Source organism: Arvicola amphibius, chromosome 3 (genome assembly GCF_903992535.2).
Source record: "Arvicola amphibius chromosome 3, mArvAmp1.2, whole genome shotgun sequence".
NCBI lineage: Eukaryota > Metazoa > Chordata > Mammalia > Rodentia > Cricetidae > Arvicola > Arvicola amphibius.
Genome location: NC_052049.1, coordinates 57,648,620 through 57,668,601, shown reverse-complemented (window position 1 = coordinate 57,668,601; position 19,982 = coordinate 57,648,620). Strand labels below are relative to the sequence as shown.

The 19,982-nt window shown below is 37.5% G+C and overlaps 1 protein-coding gene and 1 pseudogene across 3 annotated transcripts in view; both read right to left on the bottom strand.

Annotated features, from left to right (window-relative positions):
* Xrcc4 (X-ray repair cross complementing 4) overlaps positions 1 to 19,982 on the bottom strand; it is a 203,512-nt gene that overhangs the window by 18,089 nt on the left and 165,441 nt on the right. The gene's annotated exons all lie outside the window — the stretch shown is intronic.
* On the bottom strand, positions 10,856 to 11,651 carry LOC119809151 (annotated as a pseudogene).

Sequence of the window (19,982 nt, the reverse complement as noted above, 5' to 3'; positions counted from 1 at the left end):
CCAGACATAGTACTCAGCAGCAGCTGGGACCAGGATTTAGCTGTTGCTGTTGCTAAGTTGTGGCCTGAGGCTACAGCATTAAGATGTTTTTATTAATTCAATGTCATAGATTCTTTCAGATTTCCTATAAAAGTATTATATCAGCCATGAATGTTAAAATTGTTCTCTTAATCAGACTTACGTTTTATTTCTTTGTGTTCTACATATAATACCTAGAATTTCTAATATAATACTGAAAGAGTAACCGAGGGTATCATTATATATAAACAAGCTTCTATTTTGTTTGGTTCTTTCTGGGGCATATAAGAAAGTTCTTATGAATCTGAATTTATAAAGAAAAATTTTATGCACAAATGATGAACTACAAAAAACTTTCACATATTAGTTTATTATATCATGTAGGCTTTTTTTTTTCTTCTCTTATAATTGCTTTTCCCCACCTGAAATCAGCTGACCTTTGGTGCATTTATCAGCTTTACTGAGTTTAGGTGACACGGAAAATTATATATATTTAGGGTACACAAATTTATGTTTTGATATCGAAATAAATACCATAATTACACCAATCAACATACCTAAGACTCAAAGAGTGGCTTTTCTGTGGTGAGATCACTAATCTCAACCCCATCTTGATACCGTATAATGTTAACTAACCGTGTTATTGTCCATAAGACTCCTAGGCCTCATTCATGAGGAAACTTTGTATCCTTCGACCTACCATCCTTCCAATTTTCCCTTCCCCTCACGTTTAGCGCTTTAAAAATGAGTTGCTACATTAAGCTTTATTTTTATCATTTGAAAATTTTCCACTTTGTTCTCGAATAATAGTGGGTTTGGATTTTCTGTGTGTAACCTTTCCCTCCCCAACTTTTATCTGTTTCTGCAATTAGTCTTATGCTAATTTTATAGAATCAGTTGGTAATGTTTACTCATTTAATTTTGTGGAAAAGTGTAACAATATTGAGATAATTTATTACTTCGGAAACCTGTGGATTTCCTCAATAGACATTTGTGTTTATTTTTAGTGACATCAATGGGTGCCTGCTAGGGTACTTGGGGGTCTGATGTAGTCTCCCTCTTGTGTGCCGATCAACATCTTTTTTTTTTTTTTTTTCCGAGACAGAGTTTCTCTGTGGCTTTGGAGCCTGTCCTGGAACTAGCTCTTGTAGACCAGGCTGGCCACGAACTCACAAAGATCCACCTGTCCCTGCCTCCCAAGTGCTGGGATTAAAGGCGTGCGCCACCACCGCCCGGCTCGATCAACATCTTTATACCCCATATTTGACAGTTCATTGTTCAAACCAAAGCACCTATTTTGGCTTTACCTTGTACACTTTCTGTAATCTTATGTTTTATTTTGTTTGTTTAAAAACTTAGGTGGTTATCATTAGTTATGTAGAAATGAGACCTTAGTAGAATGTTCATTTTGACAGAGGCACTTTAAAAGTAGTTAACTTTAATTTGTTGCGGTGTGTGTGTGTGTGTGTGTGTGTGTGTGTGTGTAAGAGTGTATGTGCAGGTGACCTCAGGGGCATGAAGAGAATACTGGGTCCTTTCAAGCTGGAGTTATAGGCAGTTTTGAATACTGGCCCTTTTGGATGCTGGGACCTGAACTCTGATCCTTTCCAATAATAGCATATACTCTTTATTGCTGAAAAATTTCTCCAGCCTAGATCCAGCATTTTAAATTTTCTAAGATTCATAGAAAAGAATGAAGATTTAAATCAGATAAAGTTGTGCTAACATCTTGGATCTGTTATTTATTGTCATTTATTGATAACATGACCAGAAAACAATGAAGATTCAAATCAGATAAAGTGCTAACATCTTGGATCTGTTATTTATTGTCATTTATTGATAACATGACCAGAAAACAATCAGCACTTGTATCTGCCTGCCTCATATTTAAATTGAGGATACCCAAACTGAACTTTATAAAGTCTCCCTTAAGTTCAGAGTGAACCACAACTGATATACCTACTAAGCACCATGAGGCAGATCATTCTCTGTTTACCTCAGGTATTAACTGACTTAAACTTTTCAGCAGCACTAGCAAGTATCCTGATAGCATCGCATCACAGTGCTAAGATGTAGAAGAAACACTGTTTTCTCAAGTCCATAAAATGGCAGAGAGAGGAGACAGCTCTCAGTCTTAAAAGTGTAATGCTAGTGTTAAATGTCATGCTGTAATTTATAGCATTAGTTCATTTAAATAACTTAAAACATTTACAACGGTACCTGGCACACAGTGAGAAATTTGTAATAATAATGACTTTATTGGTTAAATGCACAATTTAATGCATAAATGAATATGACATGTTCACTCGGAGTTCTTGTTACAAAGGGCAATGAAATGCTGATATAATTCCCTACAGGATGATTTCTAAGGGATTGTTCTACATAAAAGAAGTCATACTGAAAAGGACTACATATTTACAATTTTATTTAACATTCTAAAAAGGCAGAAGTACTGTGATAGAAATCAGGCCAGTGGTTGCCACGGCTGGGGATTGGGGCAGGACTGACTGACTACAAGGGAGCATGTGGAAAATGTCGGTGGTGATCAAAAGTCCTCTCTCGGGAGCCTGAACTGGCCTTCTCCCATAGTCACACTGATGACTATCTTGTATATCACCATAGAACCTTCATCTGGCGATGGATGGGGATAGAGACAGAGACCCACATTGGAGCACTGGATTGAGCTCCGAAGGCCCAGATGAAGAGCAGAAGGAGAGAGAACATGAGCAAGGAAGTCAGGGCCGTGAAGGGTGCGCCCACCCACTGTGACGGTGGGGCTGATCTAATGGGTGCTCACCAAGGCCAGCTGGACTGGGACTGAACGATCATGTTATTAAACCAGACTCTGAATGTGGCTGACAATGAGGGTGGAATGAGAAGCCAATGATAAAGACACCGGATTTTGATTCTACTGCAAGTACTGGCTTTGTGGGAGCCTAGTCTGTTTGGATGCTCATCTTCCTAGACCTGGATGGAGGGGGAAGGGCCTTGGACTTCCCACAGGACAGGGCACCCTGACTTCTCTTAGGACTGGAGAGGGAGTGAAGAAGACGGGGAGTGGGACAGAAAATGGGAAAATGGGAGGAGGTGGAAATTTTTAATAAATAAATAGATAATAAAGTCCTCCCTCTCACAGTTACGTGCCACAGCTCATGAAACTGCATACCTAGAAGCACAGGCTTTACTTTATACTAATTATACCTTGGATAAACAAAGCAGACAAGAGCATTTTCAAACAATTTCGTACCCATAATGAGCTTAGTCCTGATTAATATGCAGATTTATGTCACCAATGATTTTAAGAATCTGTGGACATAAAAAATGGTGTTTAGTTAATTGTGCAGTGCATGCCCATGAAACAGCAGCAGGGGTTCCTTATCAATTCTCTGGAAATCGAGAAAAGCAATTTAAAAAGGGAAAGAGCTGTTATTACTGTCAAATTATCAGGGACACTCAATGTGAATTTTTAGGTTTTCTGTTACTTTGTACACTGTTTAAGAATCAGATTAAAAGCTGCTTACGAGTAAGCAGGAACTAGATGCACAAACACCAAAAGAAATGCAACCCTGGAGAAATAAAAGGTTATGCTCTACAGTCACAAATTCCACCTGCCAAAGCAAAACATCACAAAGAGCACTATATTACAGATCAAAATGAAAGAGTGGAAATGGTGACGTCAATACAATATACAGATCACGAGTGGACTTCCCTACCAAGACTATTCCATGTGAAATGGCTTGTTAGAAAGATCTCAGAAGAGAAGGCAAATCTAATATAGAGACTATATAAAATGGAAGCTTCGGAGAACAGCTTACAGGAATAAAAGAATCAAGCTGAGAGCAAGCAAGGCCACAGCCGCTAAAACCACAGTTCCAGATTCACTGCATGAGGGAAATGCTGACTGCAGACTACAGCAGAAAGAATAGGAAACATCAACAAGCTAAAGAAGAAGGCATTCACCTATATTATTTTCTTTAAAAAAAATCACTTGAAACATCCCCACTTCACTTATGAAAGCAGCTAATGGGAGGGTTGCTCCTACAAGATTAGCTGTAATGGCCATCAATCTTACGGATCTTTAATAATTCTATCTGAAAATTATTTTTATGCTGCTTCTATGGATCAGATTTTATTTTTTAAATTGAGATGGTAACAAAAAATATATCCTGGCAAGAGCAAAGACTGTAAAAATCCTTTAATCTTAGCACTTGAGAACTGGAGACAGTAGGATTGCAGTGAGTCTGAGATAGGCATAAATTACACAGTAAGTTCCATTAAACCTGAGTTACAGAGTAAGACCTGTCTGCAAAAATCAACATATTCAGCGGGGCGGTGGTGGTGCATGCCTTTAATCCCAGCATTCAAGAGGCAGAAACAGGTGGATCTCTGTGAGTTTGATGTCAGCCTGGTCTACAAGAGCTAGTTCTAGGACAAGCTGCAAAACTACAGAGAAACCCTGTCTTGAAAAACTAACTAATAATAATAAATTAAAAAATTAAAAATCAATATATCCTACATCCCTAAGATGACTATCCAAAATGAAGGCGGCCACAACCTAAGTTCCCAGTCCATCCTCAGAAGAAACAAAGGCACTCACATGAGTAGTTCATTGGCATTAACACATGGAACTCGAGGGCATATTTGCCCTTACAAATAAAAACTGTATCGTCCACCTCCCAGATACTAACATTTATGATTATTGCAAAAGTCAATTTCATCTTATGTACAAAGAAAGATATTGATGTATTTACGTTTCCCGTATCTTTACTGAAATTTTTTATTTAAGAGCAAACCCAGTGTTTTGCACTTGTTAGATAAGCACTTTACCAGTGACCTAAACCTCTAACCTCTCCAAAGAAACAAACACTAACTGTGTGCAACTGTTACTTCTGTAAATTTGACACTGGTATATTAGGTGATTAAGGTGGTATATTTAACGTACATTCATTTTGTTTTAGCCTGAATGGTGGAGTTTGAAATAATTTTTTATCTAGTGGAGATTTGCAGAGTAAATAGTTTAAGAATGGTTCAAGTTTCTAGGCTTAGGGTGGTATGGGTTGGATTAAGATAGAGTCAAGTTAACACATTAAAAATTTAAATAGCCTATGGTACATCTTATCAAAGAACTTGGAAAACTAATAGAAATGTGTACATCTGTTTAAGTCAAAATTAACAAAATACTTGAACACATAACTTTGAAATTGAACGTTTAAATTTATATTAGAAGTTATAGGAATCTTACTTTACAATGAGAAGTAAAGATTTTGAAAATATTTAAATGCAACTTTCTATAAGAAAATATTAGCATATATTTTCTTCCTACAAGTGAGTATCCCAGGAATTTATATTTTAGAATTGATAGGATTCTTATCTGAGTAGTAGATATTGTAAAATATTTAAAGTAAATCTTTTACAAGCAAATGTTAGCATATATGTTTTTCCTACAGGGAGTATGTGAGAACATTGTGTGAGACTATTATCCTCCTCATTTTTTTTCTTTTTTTAGAAATCCCAAGTGGTATAAACTAGGGAAAAAGGGGGAGGATGCTCAGAGGGAAATAAGAGGGGAAACTTCTTACTATACACTAGCAATATTACTCTGCATATAAATAAACTATTTAAAGAGTTTTATCAATATGAGAGTTCTTTTAGACAGTTCATAAAAGCAAGCATGCAAACAAAGAAGCCAACAGGAAATTGCCATCTGTCTCCATAAATTATAATCTCCTTTGCAGTTCTGTGTTCATTTGCATTAATAGCCAACTTATTTAGCCTGTGATGGAAGCAATTATCCCTGAAAGCCCTCTGCCAGAATAAAACATGAAGGGAGGCCTCCCTGATGGGCTGAGCTTGCAAACCCGTGTGTAACTGGGATGTAGACACAGCTTAATTTACTAAATGTTTGGGCTGCTAGCCAGGGAGGCTTGGGATGGACATGTGCGCCCCAAGACTCTCAGGTGAGCCGGACATGTTTAGAAAGGAAGCGAACATTGGGTGTCCACAGGACACCTGGTACATATGGATAAAACATCACTTTTAATGTTTATTTTCTAGTAGTTTGGGAAACACTAGGAAATATTTGGCTTCTTTCCCTACAAAATTGAAGAGTTGGATAATGTCTAATGCTATGATGTGGGAATGAGCTTTGCAGATTTACTGACTGGCTAACTCTGTTTCTTGGCTCGTGGTACAAAGAGGAAATCAACAGCTGCCTTTATACTTCCTTCGTTATCACTGGATGAAAGCTAATTGTCCTTTATATAATTTATTTGTCTTCTCCTCCGTTTTCCCAGTCAAATCATTAAAGACTTCCCATTACAGTCCACCCTCATTTTTCTTTATAGTTTTTCTCACCTATCCTCTCAGTTGTTTAAATTTCCATTTGAGGCAGACATATTTCACATCTCACTCGAGTGTGGCGGACATGACAAACTGAGGTGCAGCACCTCAGACTCGTAAAGCTGTTTCTGCTACCACTTTGAAAAAAGAACACAGGGAAGTGACTTCTTCCTACTTTTCACTTCATGAAAACTTACCAGGTCAAAATTCTCAAACAGAAGGAGAAATGAGAAATAGTCTTATTACTACCATATCCAAAATTTTATTAGGATTTCAGGGTTTGGTGATGTCCATAGACAGAAAAGTGTCTTAATTACTTTGAAAGGTTAAAATTTGGTGCCTTCAGGGGGCTCATGTGACATTTCCGGGAACCAGCTTCTCCCTATAGATGGTTGTGAACCACCATGTGGTTGCTGGGAATTGAACTCAGGACCTATGGAAGAACAGGCATTGCTCTTAACCCATGAGCCATCTCCAGCTCCTCTAACATCCTAGGCAATTGTCAACGATGTGAAATGATGTCCCTTTCTTTTACCATATGTGATGTCACTATTCAAACAAGCAGTTATTGATGAATATCACTAATTAAAGTTTAAAAAATCAATGAATATTGTTTAAGTCTTAATCTTTTTCTTAGAATAAGCATGGAAACTGTTTTGTAGTACAAAACTAACCAGATTCATTTCTAATTCTGCAATTTCTCTTGCTTGCTTAGGAAACTCTCACTTCTGCTATGAGATCAGTTTAGATTTTCCAAGTAGCTTCATAGAACGTAGACTATCAGAGTTAAGAGCATACTCCTGTCCTCTGTTCTTCTTTCCCATGTCTCAATCACACATTCATCTCACTAAAACTGTTAGTATATGTATCTGTGTCTGTCAATAAAGTCATTCTATCTGATTTTTATGAATATTGTAGAAAACTAGCACAAATTCAGTGGTTTAAAACAACACGTGTTTACTCTCTCATAGTTCTGTTCCAGAAACCTAAAATTCCTCTACTTGAACAAAATGAAGCTGTCAAACGAAGAGGCCTTGCTCTGTGTCTACGAGGAGACAGCCTGTTCCTCTAGCTGTGGCTCTGGGTTTGTGGCATCCCTTGCCTTGCAGCCTCACCCCTGCACACTACTCACTGAATCACACTGACATTTTCTTCCCTGCCTTTGTATTATCTTTTGCCTTTCCTACCACAGGGACACATATCACTGTAGCACAAATTACAAAAAAAAAAAAAAACAAAAAAAAACCCTAATAAAAACCCAGAGTCAGATAATAGGGGGTGAAAGCTGAGAGATCAGAGAAGCAGTACAGTCAGCCACTAGAGAGACATTTTACTTCTACTAACGCTGAGATCAAAAGGGTGAACCTGTCTTCAGAGTGCTTCCTTAGACTGCATCTCAGACTGCCTGCTACCTCTTGTCTCCACCAAACCTCAGACTGCACTGAGCTCCTGCCTCCTTCTGCCCTATATTCCTCTCTCCACCCAGTCATATAATTCCTGTCTCCACCTCTCTAGTGTTGGAATTAAAGGTGTGTGACTCCCAAGTGCTGGGAACTTCTTTGTGTGAGTTCTATTTCTCTTTTTAAATGGACTCAAGGTTGTGTAGTCCAGGGTGGCCTTGAACTAACAGATGTCCCTCAGCCTCTGTCTCTCCAATCCTGTGATTAAGCAATTAAAGGTGTGTGTCGCCACTCCCTAGCCTCGAGTGGTTTAACTCTGGGATCTTTGGGCAAGCTTTAGTTGTTAAAACACAGACAAAATATCAGTACATGTCATTGCAATTGGCCCACACTGAGATTCCAACATAATTCTAGGAAAATCTCAAAATTCATAATTTTTCCAGAGCTTCAAAGTCTCTGTCATATATTGCAAATCAATCTATTCAAGGTGAAGTAGAGGTTTCCTTTTCAAGCTGGACCTTCAGTCCTTAGGTAATCTAGTATAGGGTAGGTGCCATTTAAATATCAAACAAGTGGATTCAAGTGTATTTCTCTGAGGCTCATAAAATAAAACTGATGTTTACAGAGGCAAACTCAGAGAACATTATGGGCTTATAGTATTTATCAGAAAATTGCAACACTGAAACACTGATTAGGGCTTTTATCATGTTGTGAAAGACATGTGATATGTATGTTTAAATTATGTGTGATGTGTACTGGGCATATGTATACCATGGGGCACATGTGAAGCCATCAGACAACTTTGTGACATCAGCTCTCATCCTTGGCCTTTGAATGGGTTCTAGGAATTGTGATTCTTTTGTCAGCATTTGGCAGCAAGTGCCTTAACCCACTGGGCTATCTTTCTGGCCCCAGAGTTTTACAGATCCCTTTTCCTCATTGATCTTTGCTTTGCAGTATTGGGTGTTAAACCAAGGCCTTGCAGCGCTACCACTGAGACACATGCTCAGCTTGAGCAGAAACTTTTGTGATGTGCTTTTTGTGTTATTACAAAATTTCTGATGAAACTTGTGGTAAATTTTGCAATTCTGAAAAATGAAGTGAAACTACTATCAGTGTACTACAGACATGACCAGTGCCCATTAAAATCCATTATCACCCACACCATTTACATTGAAATTTAAGTAGTCATCGCTGTTTTATATTCAACCTATAACACACAACAATTGCATACAAGATTGGGATATTTCCTTATGTAATAAGTAACCTTCTTACACTAAGCTGTGATTAACTCAAAGTTATTTAAGAAGATACCATATCATCTGTGTCTATTTTTAGAGTTAGGATCCTTATTAGCACAATTTTTAAGAGTGGTTGATGCCATATACTAAGATTATGGGATTTAAAGAACTATATATTAAGCTGACATTTGCTAAAGGAAAAGCTACAATATTTGAGAATAAAAAGGGATGTATGTGGAAGAATAATGATTAAGTAACATTAATCAAGAATGTTTTATTTAAGATTACGATCTTAGTTGAGCATAATGTGTCTAGACATTCAATCTCAGGTATCAGCAACAAATCGTTCATACAAATTATTGTTGTTACGTAACATATTATGGGAAAGGTACATCACATGAATTAGAACATAATATTTTAGAAACTGGTATGGTCAGAGAAGAAAAATTAAAGGTATGAAACCTAGTCTTTGGGGAGGGATATGTTGCAATATTAGTATAGTGTAACGTGATTTCATGGAGAGCAAGAAGGGGGGACTGAGATGCCAGAGGAGCAGTCTAGGCAAAGGATGCTGCAGAGGAGCATCCACAGGTGATCAGGAGAAAGAACACACTGCAGACAGTTGTCGCTATGCAGAGTGAGCAAGGGGGAGAAGAATCTGAGGTACGTTCTGAGTGCGATCTAGGGCACATGGGAGCAATTAGAAAAATGGGAAGAAACACCAATATCCTGCATTGTGGGAAATCTAGACAAGATATTTTGTTGTCATGAAAAGTTAAATGTTTGGTGTATTAAAATATCTCAGGAATAGGGTCAGCACCACGAGTAGCCCCTGACCTCATTTGTACACAGTAACACATAATCTTCAATTGGAAAAAAACACTTTAATAAAGATTATAGAAGCAAGTTTAGTAGAAACATTTAGATAGAGATTCAGAGGAGAGGTTCAGTGAGGGGCAACTTTTGCTTCTCATTTAGTACTTCCTGTATTGTGGGCTTCTAAACACGAGAGTAAGAGCCACTCGTATGACATCAACCTGGTCTCCTTGTGGGCAGCTGTGCAGGGCCACTTACTCCTTTCAGAGCAGCAGTGACACATGTGTAAAGTGTGTTTGTGGAGGACTGGGACATGTATACCTTTGGGTACAATATGCAGAAGTCTTAGAGCTGGGACATGAGGTAGTTCTACCTTTAGTATCCTTAAGTTTCTTTTTTTCCCATGTGAATGTGTATTTTGCCTGCATGCATGATTGTGCATGACATATATTCAGGGCCCATGGAGACAAGAAGATCATGTCTGATCTGGAATCGGATTTCTAGACAGCTGTGTGCTGTGCTGATATGTGGGTGCTGGGAATGGAACCCAAGGTCTCAGAAAGGGCTGTCAGTGCTCTGAACTGCTGTGTCATCTCTCCAGGCCCTGTTTGGAGATTTTAAAGAAGTTTTGTACTAATTTTCACTGCAGCTGCACAGTTTAATTCCCACCATCAGTTAAAAAGTATTTCTCTTTTCCCATATACTTGCTAATATTTGATGTTAGCCATTCTGCTGGGGTGAGATGGAGTCCCAGAACATTTAATTTGCATTTTTTCTGATGACTGAAAGTATTGAATGCAGTTTCAAACAGTTATTAGCCATTTGTGCTACTTGCTTTAAATATTGACCCTGTACTTCAATAGGTCATTAACTAATTAATTAATTAATTTTTAGAAATCTGAAGTGATTTTGCTTATTTCTTCCTTGTTAGGCCAATCATGAAACTTCACTGTGATTTCTGGGGTGGGGAAGAGGAAAGTATATTCAGAATGATTGAGGCTATGGCCTGGTTGGCCTCAGAAGGTGCAAGCAGGGGAGGCCTCACTGGGGAGGCTGGAGGAGCACCGACTGCCCCGCTGGCAGGTAGGTGATGTTCTGAGAATGGGAGAGCGTGGAAGCAATGTCCTCAGGCTGTGGAGTCAGGCCATCACCTGTGGTGGCCAGTGAGCTGGCAACAGATCAGTTGAGCTGGAGTCATCCTTAGCACAGATGATGGCTGCCTTCTTCTGCTGCTCAGCCTTTCCACCACAAATCTGGCCCTGTCTGCTTCCTGCTCAGTCACCTGTTTGGCTTCCACTGCTTCTGTGAACTCCTTCCCGAAGGTCAGATGTGTCAGGGACACATCATCCAGGATGAGCCCAAACATTGCTCCTCTCTCTGTGAGGTCATTGCTCACCTGCCTGAAGACCACTCTTGCAGGGTGATCATTTCCAAGCGAGTCACTAGCCACTTTAGCATCTCTGTGGTGATGGATGGCAGCACCTGCTCATCATAGTCCTCACCGATCGATGCTGGTGTAGATACGAGGAAGCTAGCTGGCAATCAGCCAGAAGAGGGTACGCAGTGTGATGCTGACGTTTTGCAAATCTTTGCTACCAGTGATGACTGGTACATTCTGGGGTCGCCAGTGGCAGTCAAAGGTGGTTGGCTTCTCTACCCATTGGATGAGAAAATGAGTTCCTTCCTTTACCACAATGTCCCGTCATCCATGGAATCAGTCAAATATGACAGTTCTGTGCCCAGCATCCACATTATGTAAGGCAGAGTTCACCACGCCCCCTGCAACTGCTAAAGTCAGGCTGAACTTTCCAATGGACTCAAACACTTCGGCAGCCATGATTCCTTCTGTTGCACCCACTCACCTCTGCTTTCACTCTGACCTCCCATGAATTCCCCAGTCTCACATCAATAGCTTATTTATTGACTGGAGAAGTTGAAGATACTTTTCTTTAGTATCTTTAGTATGTTAGGTTTTTGTTTGTTTGTTTTTCTGGGTTATCCATTCCCTTCCTTTCCATCCCATTCCATCCCATTCCTCTATGAGTGTTGGTGCTATTACTATGTTCCCTTTGCAATAATGATAATACGTGCTGTTTGTTAAGATGCAGCTGTGGAGAGATGGAGGATAGACTATATGCTCATTCACAGATTCTCAGGCTGTCATGCAGAGGGACTTCCTAGCTTAGACTACAGCTTCTCATGTTCTATTGGCAGAACTAAATGAATCACTTCTCTAACCATTAGAGCCTAGTCCAGTCTTCTCCATGACTATGGGAACTTAATTCCTAATGTCTATTAGATTGCTATGGATAAATGACCACAAAGTTGAGGATTCCAGAAATAGAAAATGCTCCCATACAGTTCTGAAAGTTATCAAGGTGTTGACAGGATTACACTTTAACCACTGGTTTTCTGGGATAATCAGTTTCCTTGATTTTTCCATTGCTTAGAGTTCCAGGTCTTGCATTGCTTTTCTCATGTTACCTCTTTCAGCGTTCAAAGACAGCAGTTCAGCATCTCTGTTCCCTCCTATCCTACAAGTGCTTTCTCATTCATCTGAAGTTGTCCTTTCCTCCCTCTACTACAGACACACTTACAGTTCATTTGGGGTCATCTTGACATTGCTCACCGTGGGATCCTCGAGTTATGTACCGCGGACAATCTAGTCTGTCCTATACAGAAACAATCACAGGTCCCAAGAACTGTCATGTTGATCTTTGCAAAGCTCTCCTTTGCCACCACACTTTCCCATGTCACAGGAAGTCACATTTTCATGGATTCCAGGCAACCGGATTCGAACTTTTTTTTTTCTTTTTTGAGCAACAGTAGGAAGCATGACTCTTTGTGATGCAGAAAGGTACAAAGGCACAAAGAATAGATATGAAAATGCAAGTATTGCCTGATGGAAAATTTCCTTCCCTTCATTTCTAGATCAGACCTATCCTTTCTATTCAGCTCCTACTGGTACATCAAGCCTGGAGAGCTACAAAACTCCCAGAGGAAACCTGGATTTGGCTCGCATGGCCCTGCTCTGCTGGAGTCTCCCCCTCCTCTTTTCACAGTGATAATCTAACAGATGTTCTCCTGCTCCTGAAAGTCTCCAATATGACTTCAGTTTTAAAGGTTTGGATTCTGTGACCTATTGCTTTTATCACCATAATAGTTAATACACGAGTTTACCTTTCAATTCTCAGGGGCTACACATTTCTCAGTGTATGAAGATTCATATGACAGCGTTTAAAAGAATATCTTATTTTTTCTCTAGGAGACCTATCACATAAAATCTGCTTCAAATTTTGCAATAACTTGGTGTTCTCTCACACAGCCAGCCAATGATAGAAATGATTTTGATCACTGTGTGCTGTGGAAAATTCCCTCCTTTCTAGCTAAAACCTCAATCTATTTTCTAGAAGACTACATTATATTTTTCTTTCTTTCAAAAGCAATATAAAAGTCACATGGTACAAATACTAATGAGCTATGATACTCCATATATTACATATATATATGTATGTGTGTTTTTTGTATGTTTATGCATATGTGTGTATGTTATTTTCCTAAATATAACCTATTCCTGTAAATGAAGATTCTGCTGCTTCTCAGAAGCCCAGACAGGAATAATCACACAGAAACTATATCTATTGTGACACTGCTTGGCCTATTAGCACAGGCTTCTTATTCACTAACTCTTATATCTTAAATTAACCCATTTTATTAATCAGTGTATTGGCACGAGGTCATGGCTTACTGATAATTATCTGGTATCTGTCTCCTTCAGCAGCTACATGGAAACAGGGTAACTTCTAGATTTGATAATTTTCCTTATTAAATTAATGGAGTGCCATGAATAGCCTGCTGTAACTTTCCAATTATATTTCTAAGGGTAGTATTATGTAAACATCTGCCCATGGACAGAAAGTAGAAAATGTGGTTCTGGTATTCTGAATTCCCATACATGGAAATATAGACAATCAAGTACAATTTTGACAGTAGATTGACAATATTAGCTAACAGAAATAATTACAAATTAAGATTAAGCTAAACAATGATTATGTAATTATATAAAATTTTACATATTTTAATGAGTGGCTTGTAGATTATATGAATAAATTGCAAGTTGAACCAGTTAATTAAAAAAAAAAACCCAGAGGATATTTTCTGTACTTGTAGCTCAGTTGAAATATATTTAACGAGTCTTTTCTTATAAAGAACATGACATATTGCAAGTACTTATACTTTCATAAACCACGAAGAGCAGTATTTTAGAAGGCCTTTTAAACTAAGTATGAAAATAATGTTTAAAAGTATAGAAAACTTTCAGTATTGATTTTTCCAACAATCCAGGAAATTATTTTGCAAGCACATGAATTTATTTATTAAACAAGATCACCGTTTTCTTCAAAATATAAATGGTTAAAACGAGAGCATTGTGTAACAGGTGTTTATCCTATTCCTATCTACACAGCTTTTCAGTCAAACGGACACACCATGTTTTACTATTCCTGTACATCAACATGCTTATGCTTTAACTCACTCTCTATTCAGGTAATTTATGTCTACATATTAAAAGAAATTGAATACTCAGACTGAGTGAACACTTTCTTAGAGGACAACACACAAAATTTTCTTACTGGATTCAAACTTTTTAATTGCTATAATTTTATTTTTCAAATGTAGTTTTGTATCTAATAAGCAAAATGATGAAAAGTTTAACTGAGCTGAGATAATGAAGACAAGGTAAAACTAAGATCTTTTGATTTACCAACACTCTTCTTGAATATTTTACAGATATTTAAGGATTCATAAAACATTAATAGAAAGAAGAATGTATAATATGCTTAGCAAGACACAAAATATACATCATGTGCTTTCAAAAGGCTTTTTCACAAAAGTCAAGCATGAATTTTAACATTCAGTGTTAACTCAAACCTAATTGATCATAATATATAAATGTTTCTAGGACTTCTATAGCTCTACTAGGCCAACCTTCTACAGTGTATACATGTAATATATATATATATATATATACACACACACACACATGAAATACATACATATATGTATACACACACACACACATATATATACCTCTTGGATTTTATAGTACTTTTATAATTCTCTCTAACCCTTACTACTATCACCTAAATTTCAGCTATAAATTAATCAGTTTCCTGTTCCTTACATATATTTCTTTTTCTATTTCCATGTTTCTGAATCTTTCATGAGATTCTTTTTCCCTTACCTATAACATTCTCAAGCTCAGCACTGAACCCTTAAAGTTCCTGATAGCCACAACTAAGTTGCTACCATGTCCCTAGTCTATAACACGCAGCTTACGATTTTTCTTAAAATAATCAAATGTACTCTTTATCGTTTTCTTAAAATGTGAGTCCTACATTGCTTTTAAAAGTGTTTTTGATTATTGCTTATCCTTTTTTAGCTAAATTATACTGAAAGATGTATAGAAAGCTAGGTGATCCTCAGTGTTGAATATAGTGTCAATGTTGCCAAAACTGCAGCAGAATGCTTAAAATGGAATACTGCCCATTTTCTGCATTAAGTCCCACTCTAAGATCTAAGCAATTAGCAGGAACAATGTATAGCCACCGTCTAGACACTAGAACAAATAAATAAAATTGGTGGTTTGAAATAATGAAATTTAAAATCCCATTAGAATTCTTGGAGCCGTCTAGTATTATTCCATTAACGAGTGTGTCAGAGTAAAGTAATATAGGAAAAGCTAAATTTCTTTCCATCATTTGGCCAGAATAATCCTGTACTATGTAACAGAGAGAGGGAAAGAAGTTAAATCTCCTCTTTCATTGCAAGGACACTGAAAGCCAAATGCAATTATCCCCGAATCCTTACTCCCACAGACAAAGAGGGTGATCAAAGAGTTGAACACTGATATATCTTATGATTGTGACATTTCCCTTTCTCTGTTTCCTCATTTCCCTTTTCTGTTCTGTTCCGTGTTCTGGTTTATTGTGGGCTTCGTGGAAGAAAAGAAACCAGAGAAGGATGACTCAGACTTTCCTGCGTCTCTCGTGCTCATGCCTGCCAGGCTGCAGCTTTCACCAGGGCAGGAGCTCACTGGAGTCAGGGTGGGGGAGGGCTGCGGCTTTGCCCACGTCACCCACTCTCCATCAGTGCCACGTACTGCTGACTCCATTTCAGAGGTCATAAATCCTGTACACTACCAAGTTACAAGGGGTGAAGACTGTAGTAAACCATTTCTTTGGCCAATATTTCTTTTTGATTGAGAAATTATTCATACTAACCTAAAACTGATAAAAATTTGGTATTTTAAAAATCATTCTTAAGGGAAGAGCACACAACTGTAACAGATTTACCAACCACTTGATGTTTTTATTAAGGTCAGCCCTGTGTTGAAATGTGGCTCGATTGCCTAATATGGCAAATTAATAATGGTCTTGATCTCACGAACTGAAGTCTTTTTCTTTTTATGTTTAAAGGGAGATGAACATACAAGTACTTAATCATGAATAAACTTTAATATGATGAAAAGTTCTATTTTTCAATAGCTAGTAATTTCCTACTTCTTGAAGCTTTTGACTATTCATAAATATAGGTGTTAGCTTTAATTTTCTATGAGCTCAGATAGGTATAATAACAGCACTTGATTCAAGTATTACAAATACAGGGATCTTTACTAAGCCCAGAGTGTTTGAATAATGATTTATGAGATTTGGTATGAAGCATAGATGCATTTATTCTTTTCTATTTTGGGAAAATATCTATACACTGAGTTCTGAAATACAAGATCAAGAGTAACTTAACTGGCTGTCCTTTTTATTAGAGTTATTAGTTTGATATTAACCACCATTCTGGGTAATCTATGATTTCCTTTCTAGCTATTCCTTGTCTAATTCTTTTCAGACAATTCAGTTGTGTCTGAGTTCAAAGAAATGAATTTTATTAATGCTTAAATTTTTCCTTATTTTCCATACAACATTTACAATATTATCAAAGTTTTCCTTCATTGTATTTCCAACATTTAAACCAAGAAATTAGCCTCACTTGAACCATTATTTTATTTATTTTACTCTCAATTTACTTAGTAAATCATCAACAAAATGTAGGTTAACTATTCATCTTTGTCTCCTTAACAGTATTTTTTCTCTTATTAATTGTAGGTTTTTTGCTAGATTATATTTAATTTTCCTAAATTACAGTACTATACAATTAAAGATTTAATTAAAAATTAAAATAAAACTAAAAATAAAAATTTAATTGTCTCATGTTTAAAAGTTGCTATAATTTAATAATTTTGAAGTGTTATAAATAACTTCTGCTATTTTCATTTTAATATATTCAAATGATATTACTTTTATAAAATCACAAAATTACAATTGTAATTCATTTTCTTATAAAAAACCCATTAGCCACACATGTATGTGATGTTATCCTCTATTATATAATAATTATGAAAAATGAATGTTTTGTTGAATTTAATTCTCAAATAAAATGTACTTACAACGTTTTCTGCACACAAGTGAAACGGAAGTTGATACAGTTCACTGCTATGGCAGCAATACAACATGGAGTCTGTGCCTACGATTGTGTTAATCAAGTCTGATGTCTTTCTCTATAGCTCATCATCCACAACTCTGTGCTTCAGTTCTTCATCTACAAAATGCAGTCTTAACCAGCGGCGACTCCATGGAGTCTCCGGAAGGACTGACTCAGGAGTGTGAGTGACAGGCGAGTGTGGAAAGTTGCCATGGGACACTACTGCAGCAGCGGTCATTACTGCTTTGTTTGGTGCTATTTTTAATTATTCCAAGGAACTGTTTTAAGAGATTTCTCTTTGAATGTGGCTGTTTGTTTGTTTTCTGTTTAAACTGAAGCCTGTGTACTATGAACCTCTTTTCCCATATGATTAACTTTACCTGTAACAGTGTCCTTAATGGAATTAGCAAAATATTGATCATTTTCAAAAGCTTAAGAAGTTGAGTGTTTGTTTTTAATAATATATAAGTCTAGGTATTTGGACAATATTTCCTACTTTAAAAGAACTTTAGTAAAGAGGCAGTTGAGGGTCTCCTCCAAGTTCCATGACTTCACTAGACCTGAGTAGCAGTCTGGTTTTCAAGAGCAGGCATGATTTCATTCTTGGTGAGCAGATCTTCAGTGCAATTAGAGAGCTGTTGGCTGCTGTCAAGGTCTGTGTGCGATACTATAACACCGTTAGCGCTATCAGGTGATGCTGGCCATGGCTGTGGTTCACAGGTATCACAGCTAGGGAGGATTGTTGCTTGCTTACCTCTAGAAGTTTCCATGGCATCTTATGGTACTATGAAAGCTAGTCCCTAGGGAGCAGGCATTCAGGTCAGTTCCAGTTCCAGAGCCCTGGGCTGTGTCTAACGTGCATGGTGTCTTCAGCTTACTTACCTTCCACTTCTCGAGAGCAACTAAGGGTAACAGCACTGTGATGTTTTGGAGTTTCTTGGGCAACCTTGACCAAAAACTAAAAGGAGAGCTTCTCATGATTGGTACTGGGATTTTTTTTTTATTATTTTAATGGTCTCTGGCTCTTGAGAGAGTATTATCAGCTCAAATGGGAAATTTTCACTTTATCTTTGGCTCTTGAGAGAGTATTATGAGCTCAAATGGGAAAATTTCACTTAAAGTATATGTATACTCATACACAGATTTTTAGGTAGATAGTTAATAGCATGATTCCCTGTGACTTTTTCAGACATTCTTACTGTTTTATTACCCTCAATCTTAGATTTCCCTCACCCTCCCTGTTTAGTACCCTCCCTTCCCATTTCCTAGATCAGAGATTTACTTGTAGCCGCTATTTATCCCCCTCTCTTTGGGTCCCCAACACTCTACCCTGCCAATTGTCTCTTCTTACTTTCCTAACTTCTGCAGTTAGTGCAGGATATGCCCTGAGATCAGAAGGTTTGCTGGGAAAAGTCTTCACTGAGAGAGAGTATGCCATGTTTGTCCTTCTGTGCCTAGTTTACTTCATGCAACATTATCTTTTCTAGTTTTACTCAGTCACTTGTAATATCATGATTTACATTTCTCTAGAGCTGGAGTATTACACAGTGTAAATGTATCACATTTTCATTATCCATTTGTTAGTTAAACTAGCTATACTCTAAATAATGACAAAAAGGGATCCCGACTTTGAAAAAGAACAAATAAAGGTATATGGGAGAATATGGAAGGAGGAAAGGGAAGGGAGGTGTGATGTAAAATATAAAGGAGCAACAAAATACAGACTCCGACTGTTCTTTGTTTTGTTTGTATGTGTTGTGTGTTTTAACCACCCCAAAATAAACTTCTATCGAAATGCAAAAAAATAATTGGATTGTGTACACATGTTGCACACACTATTACTGCTATTATAGCACTGGAGAAACTGCAATTAGCAGGGAAATAACGCAGCTAAAATCTACATGAAGTCTATTCTAGATGTCCTAGAAAGAAAACTTCCCTTTTCCAGTCTCTTCCTACCTCTCCATCTCCTTCTCTGCATCTGAGGACGTTTATTCAAGCTAAGTGAACTACCACTTCAGCTTTCACAAAGGTTTAAAGCATGGTAGTCACAGAGAAAGCCTAACGTCCACCAATGGAACTTCTAGTAGACTACTCCCCCAGAGGATGGGGCGGTTTTGTTATTACACCATAACTGCAAACCTGCACCTGGTTATATTTGAGGATGAAATTAATAGTATGTGTGATAACAATAAAACCTTGGTATTAGTTTAAAGTATACCGATATAATAATTTTCTCAGGTAGCAGAAACAAAGCATAGAAAAAACCTTGATAACAGAATTCTAAGAATTCTGAAGAGAATGAGTATCATGTACCTAGTGGTTACTATAGCCACAGGTAACTAAACGCACATGCAAACAGGGGAAAGGACGACAGTGTTTGCTCAAATGTGGCAACCAACCATAATTTAAAAACCATTTACTTATTACAGTCCTAGAAATAACTTGGTACATCAAGACATACATAACTATTTATATGCTACTAGGTGATGTCTTGATACATGTATCAGTTATTAAATATTGTAAGTGAAAACATTCAAATGAAAACCTGCTACTGGGTTTCTGAAAGTAACAGTGCATCATTGTTTAAATGTGCACACCAGAGAACCTGGCCCAGTGAATAATCTTCTGCTGT